Source organism: Mytilus trossulus, chromosome 3 (genome assembly GCF_036588685.1).
Source record: "Mytilus trossulus isolate FHL-02 chromosome 3, PNRI_Mtr1.1.1.hap1, whole genome shotgun sequence".
In the NCBI taxonomy this organism is placed as follows: domain Eukaryota; kingdom Metazoa; phylum Mollusca; class Bivalvia; order Mytilida; family Mytilidae; genus Mytilus; species Mytilus trossulus.
This window is the reverse complement of record NC_086375.1, coordinates 50324877-50337776: the sequence shown is the minus strand read 5'-3', so window position 1 is coordinate 50337776 and position 12900 is coordinate 50324877. Positions and strand designations below refer to the sequence as shown.

The following is a 12900-nucleotide window of genomic DNA, read 5'->3' as shown; positions in this document are numbered from 1 at the left end:
AAGAGGAGGACATTGGAACTAATATATGCAAGGAAGATAATTTAAGTTATGAGAGCAACTGGAGACTATATTTTTGTTGGAATAAAAAAATTAGTCTTGTTATTTTTCTTTAACAAAATTCTGTATCTCCTGATCATAAAATGTTAACTAATGTAAGCTAGCCTTTGAGAAGAACAATGGTGTTTTTTAATCTACAGGATGGATATATTTATAAGTGAGAATTGTCTGTGGCTTATACTTTAGCAATTTCCAATGTAGACGGCCAGACAATGAGATTAATTATAATACAACATGACAGTTTTATAGTTAGGATGGTATTATGATAACATTTCATTATTTCGGAGCCATTACAATCAAATAAAAGAAAATAATTTCCATTAATGAAGTAATAAAATGTAGAAAACTTCTGTGATACAATTCAGTAATAGTTAAGAGGTTATACCATAGATATGATCACATTAATAATTCTATTATTCAATCCTTCATATTTCTTAGAATTTTGCAGTATATGCACATCCTTCAATATTGCTAATGTTTTATGTAGTTTTGACAATAATGGCTGTTGAAATACTGACTGTACATCCTAATCAGATATGTCCTATGACCATAAAAAGCATGGACTGAGAAGTACATTATATCAACTTGACACATATGAGATATGATGATTATGTTTTGTGTCTTGTCTGAAAGGAAAGACATATATGCATGAAGGTGAAACATGGCAATCCTTAGATCTGCTGGTGGCATTGTCTACTATTGAGTTCAGTCTGTAGTTTTTCTTTTATTAGAAATTTGTGTCAAACATTCAGAGAATCTTACAATCCTTCATAAAAACTTCTTTATGACCAAAAATCAGAGAGAAATTTGATTTTTTTGTTTGATTTTTCAATATTTTACAAACAAATCTAATTCTAATCTAAGATTTTATTTTCTTATGGCATTATCAATACCTTTTTTTTTTTTTTTTTTTTTTTTTAAGTTTATGAAATTTCATTATAATATTATAGAAGTACCATCTAGAGTCAAATTTTGACGTTTTTTTAATCCTTTTTTTCTGTAATTATTTAATATATGGAAGTTGTTTTCTTTTGCAGTTAGTACAACATCTAAATAGTGGATCCACAGTACTTACAACAATAAGGTGGAGAACCCTCCATTAAAGCAAGGTTCTTTACCTATCTTAATAGGATTCCCAGTTTTCCTGCTAAAGGTGGTGGATCTCTCCAGGTACTATAGCTTCCTCCACACAAAACACATGTGAGGTACAGTATGTAGTACTAGGTTTTTGTAGAGCCTGCAACTTTTGTTGCAGAAAGCTCGACAAAGGGATAGTGATCCGGCGTCAGCGTCGGGCTTAGCTAACTTTTTAAAAGCTTTATATTTTAGAAGGTGGAAGACCTGGATGCTTCATACTTTGTATATAGATGCCTCATGTTACGAAGTTTCCGTCAGTTAAATGTCAAATGTCCTTGACCTCATTTTCATGGTTCAGTGACCACTTGAAAAAAAAAAGTTCAGATTTTTTGTAATGTTGAATTCTCTCTTATTATAAGTAATAGGATTATTATATTTGGTATGTGTGTACCTTGCAAGGTCCTCATGCCCGTCAGACAGTTTTCAATTGACCTCGACCTCATTTCATGGATCAGCGAACAAGGTTAAGTTTTGGTGGTCAAGTCCATATCTCAAATACTGTAAGCAATAGGGCTAGTATATTTGGTGTATGGAAGGACTGTAAGGTGTACATGTCCAACTGGCAGGTGTCATCTAACCTCGACCTCATTTTCATGGTTCAGTGGTTAAAGTTAAGTTTTTGTGTTTTGGTCTGTTTTTCTCATACTTTATGCAATAGATCTACTATATTTGTTTTATGGAATGATTGTAAGGTGTACATGTCTAGCGGGCAGATGTCATCTGACCTTGACCTCATTTTCATGGTTGAGTGGTCAAAGTAAAGTTTTTGAGTTTTGGTCTTTTTATCTAATACTATATGCCGTAGGTCAGCTATATTTGGTGTAAGGAAATATTTTATGATCTATATGTCAGTCATGCAGGTTTTATTTGACCTCGACCTCATTTCTGTGGTTCTTTGCTCAGTGTTAAGTTTTTGTGTTTTTGTCTATTTTTCTTACACTATAAGTAATAGGTCAACTATATTTGTCCACGAATTTAAGTGTCCAACGAAATAAAACAACCATTGTCTAAATCCGAGAATATTTTAATAGCAGTCACAGAACTCCAACCGCTCGAGGATTGACAATTGAAGATACGTTTAAAGCATTTGTATATGTTGCTGATTTCTATAAGTGACATGTTTATGGCCTAATTAACACCTTTGATGGTCTCTAATCTGTTGATCACTTTATCATGGGTTAATTAGTGTTATCATTACGATTGACACGTGTCAATGTTTACTTTGCAATTTTCTTAAATCCAGACTTTTTGTTACCTTCGTTTCTAAAGGCTTTAATTTTTCAATTATTTTTTTTTTAATAAGAAAACTAAAATCCACGAATTTAAAAACCCACGAACATGTAAATATTGCTCAAACCACGAAAATTGATACCCACGAATTAAAGTACTTTCACAGATATAGCAAGCTATCAGAGGCTTCACAATGTCAATTGTGAAACATTTTAAACAAACAAAAATCGTTAAGTGCTATTTACAGTACATGAACTTATTGTTAGTCCTCTAAAATTTCAAAGAGATGTACTGACAAAGATATAGAAAAAAAATAGGCAATTATTATATACAGGGGCAAAAACCTTGGATGTCAAGATCTAATGTTTATCCTTAATTGTCAGACAATTATTTATTAGAGTTATTGCCCTTTACTGGTAATTTTATGAACTTGTAGCCTTTCTTGAAGCTATCCTGATACCTTTGATGGATAAAAAGAGACTGTAAACATGGAAATTTGAATATAAACAAACAAATTCATATATCTACAAATAATTCCATTGGATGTTGATGATGAGGGGATGATTATATGCTATTTATTGATCTTGGTGAAAAAAATTAAAAAGATGCTAAATAAAAATATGATCCAGCCAGATCTGAAAATTCAAATTGAACAAGATAAGTAATTCCTGTTTCCTGTAGCCTCTGGTTGATTGAATCACACAATGCCAGAGGCGGATTTAGGGGGGAGGGCCCAGGGGGCCAGTCCCCCCCCTTTTTGGGATAAAATTTGGTTGCTTATATAGGGAATCACTGAAGCATGATTGGATTGGGCCTCCTCTCAGGTCAGTCAGTGGGCCCCCACTTATGGAAATTTCTGGATCTGCCACTGTATGCTGTAGTGTGTTTGATCTTGAGATGGTAAAATATGACCTTGAATGGTTAATGCATACATGTTAAACATGATTCAGTGTAACTTTTAGTAGATTTTACCATGTACATGTTAAAATTACTATTGATTTCATTTAATGAAGTTACCTTTTTAAAAACTTATAAAGATTGAGATCAGCTGTGCTTTACACTAAGATGAGAAATGATATCCAATTTATTTGATTTAAAGCACTTTTTAAAGTACAGATTTTAATTTTATGATGCTATGTTTGAATAATATTATGAAGTACTAAAATTATGTAATGTTTGCTTTATTCATTCAATGATGAGGTTTAAATCTTTGTGTACCACTCCTTACTCTAAAAATATGTTGATGATTATTTCATTTATTGTTGAGTCTGCAGCATGTCGTGGAGGCAAGACCTAGCCATTCTACATTCTGTCATTGTCGGTCTTATCAGCAATATGGTTTAGTCAGCAGTTAAAGTTTATAGGAATATTTTTTTTTTTATTTTCTGTTTTTTACTGATAAATGGACTTAGGTTTACAGTTAACTTTGTTCATTGGTAAACAATAGGTTTTGATGATAAAGTATGTTTCTCTAATACTCTAAGCAATAGTTTGGAAGGTGTACAAGTATGCTGATCAGGGCTCATCTGACATTGACCTCATGGTCATGGATCATTGATAATGTCAAGTTTATTTATATCTATAGAAAACCACTTATTTGTAAGATATGAGGGTGCTAATTAAGGGGGGGGGGGGGGGGGGGTTGAACATGGAAACACATGTAATAAAAATCACAAAAATGTTGCAAGGAAAATGAAAATCAGGAAAAGGGAAGCATTTTAGAATCGTAAATATTTCGGTGAAAGCAGTTCTTGGAGATCACAGTCATTATGATAGACAAGAAGACCCTGCTGTCACCTTTAAATTTCTGCCAGTTTATTTGAAAAAATACTGTATAACTATTCATTATTTGAGAGCAATTGATATCCTAGGAGCATAATATAAAACAATCCCTGGACTGACTTTGAATTTAGTCCCGGTTTACTTTTTAATCAAATGCGGAACAAGCATGAGAAATTGAGAGTACCAACACGAAAAAAAGAAAATAAATAAAGAGAAAGATGAAGCATGCACGTTGAGCCTAACACAACATTTAAAACATGAAAACAAGAGCCATAAAAAGGCCAAAAACGTTGCACGAAAATTACCCTTTACCACCCTCAGATATTCATCATAACATTTAATCATGATGGTTAAAGCAACTTTTCAGTGTATAATTCAAGGAACAGCAAAATGGTCTTACATGCTTAGATACCCTGAAATTAAAACTCAAACCGGTGCAATGATGAGTTTGTATAAAAATGTGTAAAAGTTCTATTGTCAACACAAAAACAATAAATATTCCCAATTCTTTTGAATTGAGCAAACATTACAAATATCAGAATGAATAATGAAATGAAAAACTAAGCAAGTTTTGCATGTTATTGTCACATTTGTTAATACCCAAGGGAGCCCCTTGTTGTATAACCGATTCAAAAATAAATTATGTAATCTCACTTCTTTGTTTTCTCCAAAACTTCAGACCCAAACCTTTTCTATTGAGTCATAAAGTGGATGTCTCAAAAACACAAAAAGAGACGTGGAAAAAGCTTGAATAATCTGTCAAAATGAATTAATGAGGCAGCTCTAAGCTCTGAGAAAGGCTTTTTTGAAGTTGCACTACACCTTGACCTGCAGCAGATTAATTTGCTGTCGCCATTATTACATCATATTCAAATGTAACGATATTATGGTTTAATCTATTTTTAAATTTTGCAGAAATTGACATGGGCTCTATCCTAAAGGAAGGAGGGAACACCTAATAGTAAGTGACAAATATTACGTATTATTTATGGTCATAGTCACATGTTTATCTCGTTTTTTATCTGTATATCTCATTTGAATATAAATGAGCAGTATTTTGGTTCCAAAACTAAGAATATCATATGTAACATGCATTTAAATGTGTCAAACCATTTTCAATGTTTACAACATTTGTTTTCGTTGTTTTATAAATATCAATTGATGGTTTAAAGGATCAATATTAAATTAAAACCTTGTATGCTAATTTGTCATCAAATTTTAATTTAAATTTGCACTTTGTTTATTTGGATGAAGAATTGTCCAATATGAGAAATAAACAATATTTTTATTAACTGGATCTATCATTATAAACATATTGTAATGATACATTTGGTTGTTTAAATCTCTGTTTATGTTTCTGCATACTTTTGTTACATTTTTATATACAAGTCATGTACAGTATTCTGCCTTTTTTTTATTTGGATAGTCATAGAATGAAATGTATTCTAGAACATAGTGTAGTAGCATATGTATGACAAAGCAATTTCCTTTATGACTGGTTGGTTTCATCAACATTGGTGAATGTGTTTTTTCAGAAAACATCAATTTTTTTTTAGCCTTCCATGTAATTTTTAAAACTAAACAATGGACAAAAACTACCATCCAAAACTAAAATCTGATAGTGTAGTCTTTTAATTTTTCAATATTTTCTCATAACTGTTTTGCTTTTTAGAGTTAAAATTTTGATACAGTGTATGGGTCCAAGATTTAAGACCGCATCTAAAACCTTTTCTTAAACTTCATTGAATTTCAGCAATTTTTTTATAGAATCATCTTCATAGTCAGATAGTAAAATTATGAATGGAATGGGGAATATATGTCAAAGAGACAACAAGCTGACAAAAGAGCAGATAACAGCCAAATATTAAGAAGATGTGGCATGATTGCCAATGAGACATTTTTTCTCTCCACAAGAGACCAGTTTACACAGAAATAAACAAGGCCACTAATTGTTGTCATGATAAGCAAGAGACACATCAATAGTAAAAAAAAATCACCTTTTTTTTCTCATAATAAAATGCATAATTTTATGTGAACTACACATGTTTTCTCCATAGTAATGCATGTATCTGCTGTTGAAGCATGGTATTGTTTATAGATTTAATTTTATTGGGATCAATTTAGTGTTTCCAGTTTCCAGTAATTGTGACAGTTATTCTCTTTGAAGATTAAAATTACAATGGAGTTTTAATTTTGTGGATAAAATCTAATTACAAAATAAGCTTAATTAAAACATGAAAAAAAAATCTGCTTTTAAAGTTTATATTAATTATTTATTGATTTCAAACATATATTTCCAGCACGTCTATCTCCCCAAGGTATAACTAATGATTTATTTTAATATTTACCCTATATATTATGTTTATATAATACAGCAGAGTATGTTAAATAATATTATATAAACATATTTTTTGTCAGTAGAGGTATAATTGTTCTGCATAGCAGTACATATTGTAAAGGCAGTGATTAGATTTTTTTCCCCCAAATAATATCAATTATGCACAAGAATAGTTGACATGTACAATTAGTATACACCTGTTAGATAACAGTGGGAAAGGAGGGGAGGAGGGTTGAGTAATGAAAGTATTATATATCCGTCCGCTATTTGTATCAACAAATTCATCAAAACTTTTAAAAGAGTGGTTAAAATCAGCCTTTTATGTGGTATGGGCTTTGCTCATTGTTGAAGGCCGTACTGTGACCTATAATTTTTAATGTTTATGTCATTTTGGTCTATTGTGGATAGTTGTCTCATTGGCAATCATACCACATCTTCTTTTTTATACTTTATTAGAATTAAGATTTTATTGTTATAGCAAAAATCAAAAAATGTTTTTACATATATGATTAAATAGTTGTGATGAAACAATTTGTACAAAATGATTTCCTTTTCTCACATCACACACATTATGAATTATGCATACTTATGTAAAAATGTGTTGTTACATCAGTTTTGGGGTGACATTTTATTGACATTTTTAGGCATACATTTCTTTGGACACAACCCCTGATCCTGCAAATTCTTGTATTTATAGGTATTCAATGTAAAGTTGTTACCTTTTCGTTTCAGAACATATTAAATTGCAGTGGTGGACTTTTCTGAAACTTTTTGATATAAGGAAATTCACAAAATTATACTATTTGACAACTTCAAAATGGGAAGCATATATTTTTCTCCTGTACTTCTATCAAGAGATTTGTTTTAATTCAAGAGACTTACCATTTAGTCTTTTGAAATAGATCAGTTAAAGAACAAAATTGTGAACTATTTTGAATTTAATGATTAAGTTAAAATTCAAGGCAATATATTGACGAAAGACGCATTAGCTGTCATGGTTATGTTCACCTGTTTGATTCAAATTTTTCTATTTGGTTAATAAGATACAAAAACACATATTAAGGCAAAAATGATTAATTTAGGATGCATGGACTTGATAATATGTATCAATATTTTGTGTGCATTTTAGACACCATCTAAATAACCTTCCAGGTGATCTCAGAATACTACCAACGGTCATATAACATGATATAAAAATAAAGAATAAATAGATAGCTAACTTGTGCCTTTGGATTTTACTTGGTCTGTTTGATTTTATATTATAGGTTTGAAACATATTTTTATAATTGTTTTTCCTGAGTTTTTGTAGATTAAATCATTAGTCAACTAAATGGTTTGCCCTAGCTTGTTGCCACTTCATTTCCATTATTGACACTCTTTTTTTTAATAGCTCAATATGCCTAGTTCAAGCATATTTCATCTCTAGCAAAGGTGTTCAAAAGAATATGCAGATTATCTGTTTTGTTATTGAAATGCAAAGATTCTTGATAAAGCAATAATACAACATAAAAGTAGTCTGACAATAAAAAATATTACTGGAAATTGAAAAAAAAAAATTTGCAAAAATTGCAACGGGAAATGTGTTGCGAAAATTAAAACTTTGAATTATTATATTATATGTTATATTTGAATTATGATGATCGCATTATATCTGTATGCATTTTTTTTTCTCAAATTGCAATAATTAAAATCTCATTTGCATCCATTGTTCAACAATAGAAATAATTTCTGACTATACTGTAATCTATGTTAATTAATCGTACATCTTTCAGGGATTTCAATGTGTTTTTGTGACTATTTTATGGTATTTTTGTAAAGATAGTCTTCAAACTTCATATTAATTTTAATTTTCTATACACAGTTTTTTTTAATCTAAAGAATAATGAAAGATAAATAAAAATTTTAGATAGCAGTCAAAGTACAAAAATTGAACACATAAATAAAATCATATTTCAGTGTGGGAAGTGAGTGAACTGAATCATTGGTGCAAACCTTATACAAAAAGGGATGGTGTGTTATATAATTCAACAACAAAATATCAATAAGGTACTTGTTTTCGTAATCTTATATTTTGTCAATATATATTCTTGCCATTTTACCTGGCTGATTTTGGCGGCGCTGGTTCAGTCTTGTTTGTAATGTTCGCCTACATGTGATCGAGGGCCAAATAATGCATTTTGCAAACTAAGATGACGCACCCATTTACATTGCACCAAAAGCGATAAAATTAGACATTAAGACATCTTGACATTACTTGAACTGTGGTGCTATAAAATATCAGTCAAATCCCATCTCCTCTTTTCTTGACATTGAAATGATGTAAAAAAGTAGATTTTTCAGATTTTTATATGACTGCAAATATATGCTTATTTCTGGAATTTTTTTTATTCATTGACAAAGAGCACAATCTTTGAAAAAACTTATGTTTTGCCATTGAGGCCTGAATTAATATATTGTTTGTTTCCCGAATCCCGACCCTGCCAAGCCAGGTGTGGGTTGGTAGGTGGGGAAATAATTTTATTTTTTCTTAAAAGCTGGAACAATGCATTGATCTGGTAAGCATGAAAATCGGAAATGAATAAAATGATATTTGACTAAGTTTGGACAACAAAATTTTATGAGTAGGACCGTTTTTGCAGGGTCGGTCGGAATTGGGGAAACAAACAATATTTTAATTTTATTTGCAAGGTTCAGATATAAAATTCTATCTAAATTATTTTTTATTTAGAACCTTTAATTGATTAATTAGCCATTTTAATTTTGTAAAGAATTTGTATAGTCCTGATCTGAAGGGGAGGGGGATACTGCTCTACCCCTGTCTGTCTTTATTCTATTTCAAAATTAAGTCTATTAACTTATTATATATAATGTGGCTTTTTGACCTATACAGTAAGTTTATTTTGATTGTGATCAATAATATTGGTATATTTATTAGACAAAAACACATTTTCTGCATATATACAATATGTACAGGTAGAGTAATATAGGGTTATTGCATGAATATTGGGGAATATTGTCCCGAGTAGAATTTTATATTGGCATTTGCACAAGCTTGGGAGTGCAATATATATTCTTAGAGGGACAATATTCCCCAATATTCATGCAATAACCCTTTTATTGTATAGCAATATAATATTTGAAAGTAAAAATTGGTTTAAACTAAGATTATGTCGTTTATGACATCATGAATTTTGAAGATTTATTGCACTAGTGCAATATAGGAATTTATTGCATGCTAACTTTTGGTTACTTTCTGTGGGAAATATTATATTGCTATGCAATAATACAAGCTAATTTTTTTTAAAAGAATTCAGCAAGATAAATGAGTTTGTTCTCAGTATCTCAAGTCATTGCTTCAATTATCTCTACTATACATCAAGTTTGACTGAGAGATAAAAATATTGAGAGAAAAAAAATAAATGCTAAATTCCAATCTGATGAATTTGGAAAGAAACAATAAGTAAGATGTTTATATTTAGTTTTTTGTACTATTTTTTCTATGGCATGTAGGTATATTTTCATGTTTTTGTGATAGATGGAATTAGAAAAAAACTTGCATTCTAAGAATAGCTCAATTACTTAGTGGAAGTAATCTTATTTATAGGTTTGCTTAATAATTGGTAACAAGTGCTTCTTTTTCTTTATAATCATTAGTGATTTTGTTTGTCAGATCTAAAAATGTAAAGAAAGAAGATATGATATGACACAGCCTAAGAGACAACTCCCAATCAGAGACCAAATGACGTAGAAATTAGTACACATAGGTCACTGCCTTCAACAATGAAGAAATCCCTACAGTACTGCACAGTAAGGACAATGAGGCCTTGAAGTGACAAATGTAAAACAATTTAAAAGAGAAAACTTGCATCCTGTTTATAAACAAAACAAATATGTCAAAGGCTGTACAGTGACCTATAGTTGTAAATTCTGTGCCATTTGATCTCTTGTGGAGAGTCGTCTCATTTGCAATCATACAACATTTTTAGCTCACCTGGAGCAAAGGGCCAAGTGAGCTTTTCCCATCACTTTGCTTCCGGCGTCTGTCGTCGTCTGTCGTCCGTCATCGTTAACTTTTACAAAAATCTTCTCCTCTGAAACTACTGGGCCAACTTGGCCACAATCATCATTGGGGTATCAAGTTTGAAAAATGTGTCCGTTGACCGGATCAACCAACCAAGATGGCCGCCACGGCTAAAAATAGAACATAGGGTAAAAATGCAGTTTTTGGCTTATAACTCAAAAACCAAAGCATTTAGAGCAAATCTGTTTGGGGTTAAATTGTTTATCAGGTCAAGATCTATCTGCCTTGAAATTTTCAGATGAATCGGACAACCCATTGCTGCCCCTGAATTGGTAATTTTAATGAAATTTTGCTGTTTTAATGTCCCACCTACGCTAGTAGAGGGGCATTATATTTCTGGTGTGTGTGTCCGTTCATCCGTTTGTCCGTCCGTTTGTCAGTTCATTCGTCCATCCGTTCGTCCGTCTGTCCCGCTTCAGGTTAAAGTTTTTGGTCAAGGTAGTTTTTGATGAAGTTGAAGTCCAATCAACTTCAAACTTAGTACACATGTTCCCTATGATATGATCTTTCTAATTTTAATGCCAAATTAGAGTTTTTATCTCAATGTCACAGTCTACTGAACATAGAAAATGAAAGTGCGAGTGGGGCATTCGTGTACTGAGGACACATTCTTGTTGGTTATTATCTTGAATATTAATATAGATAGAGATAAACTGTAAACAGCAATAATGTTCAGCAAAGTAAAATTAACAAAAAGGTCAACATGACTGAAATGGTCAGTTGACCCCTTTTGGAGTTATTGCCCTTTATAGTCAATTTTTAACCATTTTTCGTAAATCTTAGTAATCTTTTACAAAAATCTTCTACTCTAAAACTACTTGACCAAATCAAACCAAACTTGGCCACAATCATCATTTGGGTATCTAGTTTAAAAAATGTGTGGCATCACCAGGTCAACAAATTAAGATGGCCGCCATGGCTAAAAATAGAACATAGGGGTAAAATGCAGTTTTTCGCTTATAACTCAAAAACCAAAGCGTTTCAAGCAAATCTGACATCTGGTTATCATCCTGCGTCAGTCATTCGCCGTCCGTCGTCTGTAAACTTTTACAAAAATCTTCTCCTCTAAAACTACTGAGATAAATTTAACCAAACTTGGTCACAATCATCATTGGGGTATCTAGTTTAAAAAATGTGTGGCGTGACCCTGCCAACCAACCAAGATGGCCGCCAGGGCTTTAAATAGAACATAGGGGTAAAATGCAGTTTTTGGCTTATAACTCAAAAACCAAAGCATTTAGAGCAAATCTGACATGGGGAAAATTGTTTATCAGGTTCAAATCTATCTGCCCTGAAATTTTCAGATGAATCGGACAACCTGTTGTTGGGTTGCTGCCCCTGATTTGGTAATTTTAAGGAAATTTTGCTGTTTTTGGTTATTATCTTGAATATTATTATAGATAGAGATAAACTGTAAAAATCAATAAATGTTGGCAAAGTAAGATCTACAAATAAGTCAACATAACCGAAATTGTCAGTTGACCCCTTTAGGAGTTATTGCCCTTTATAGTCAATTTTTAACCATTTTTTCGCAAATCTTAGTAATCTTTTACAAAAATCTTCTCCTCTGAAACTACTGGGCCAAGTTAATTATAGAAAGAGATAATTGTAAGCAGCAAGAATATTCAGTTAATTAAGATGTACAAACACATCACCATCACCAAAACACAATTTTGTCATGAATCCATCTGCGTCCTTTGTTTAATATTCACATAGACCAAGGTGAGCGACACAGGCTCTTTTAAGTGCCTCTAGTTTTTTGTGAGTTCAGCACAAAGCAGTTAATTTTTAATGATAGAAAGGTCAGGTTAGGGTACAAACCAAATAGTGATGCCATGAAATTAATGTAATAATACATAAAATAAACAAAAATATTGGGCTGCACAACAATCCACACCAAGGTCCACCTCATATGACAAATACAACATTGTCCATAGCTTGAAAACTGAAATAGCTACATAATAACCACATTTATTCTATCAATGAGGAATTATGTCATGGCATTCGATTCCATATTCATGCCATTACTGAATACATGTATAACGCAAACACACATATATATATCAGAACTACTTATTAAACATGTAAAGAAGCAAGTTAAACCTAACAATCAACATATTTAAGATATCTTGATTTGGTTTGGAACTTTTCAAACATTATTTACACATAATTGTTTAACATAAGAAATACTTGACACACTAAGTAGCAGGAAGAAGATGCATGGATAAAAGAAATATTATGCACAATGTTTCCTTATGTTAAATGTTCAGTTATT

The 12900-nt window shown here is 31.5% G+C and overlaps 1 protein-coding gene across 8 annotated transcripts in view; it reads left to right on the top strand.

Moving 5' to 3' along the window:
- Positions 1–1125: 1125 nt before the first annotated feature.
- LOC134711750 (muscleblind-like protein 2a) overlaps positions 1126–12900 on the top strand; it is a 129165-nt gene continuing 117390 nt past the window's right edge. For 2 of the 8 annotated variants that reach the window (XR_010106230.1, XM_063572605.1), the window contains exon 1: positions 5031–5167. The gene's annotated coding sequence lies outside the window, so the exon portion shown is untranslated. Of the gene's footprint in view, positions 1228–5003; positions 5168–12900 lie in introns of those variants that run through there. The other 6 variants (XM_063572608.1, XM_063572607.1, XM_063572589.1 and 3 more) reach the window with 5 other exon arrangements.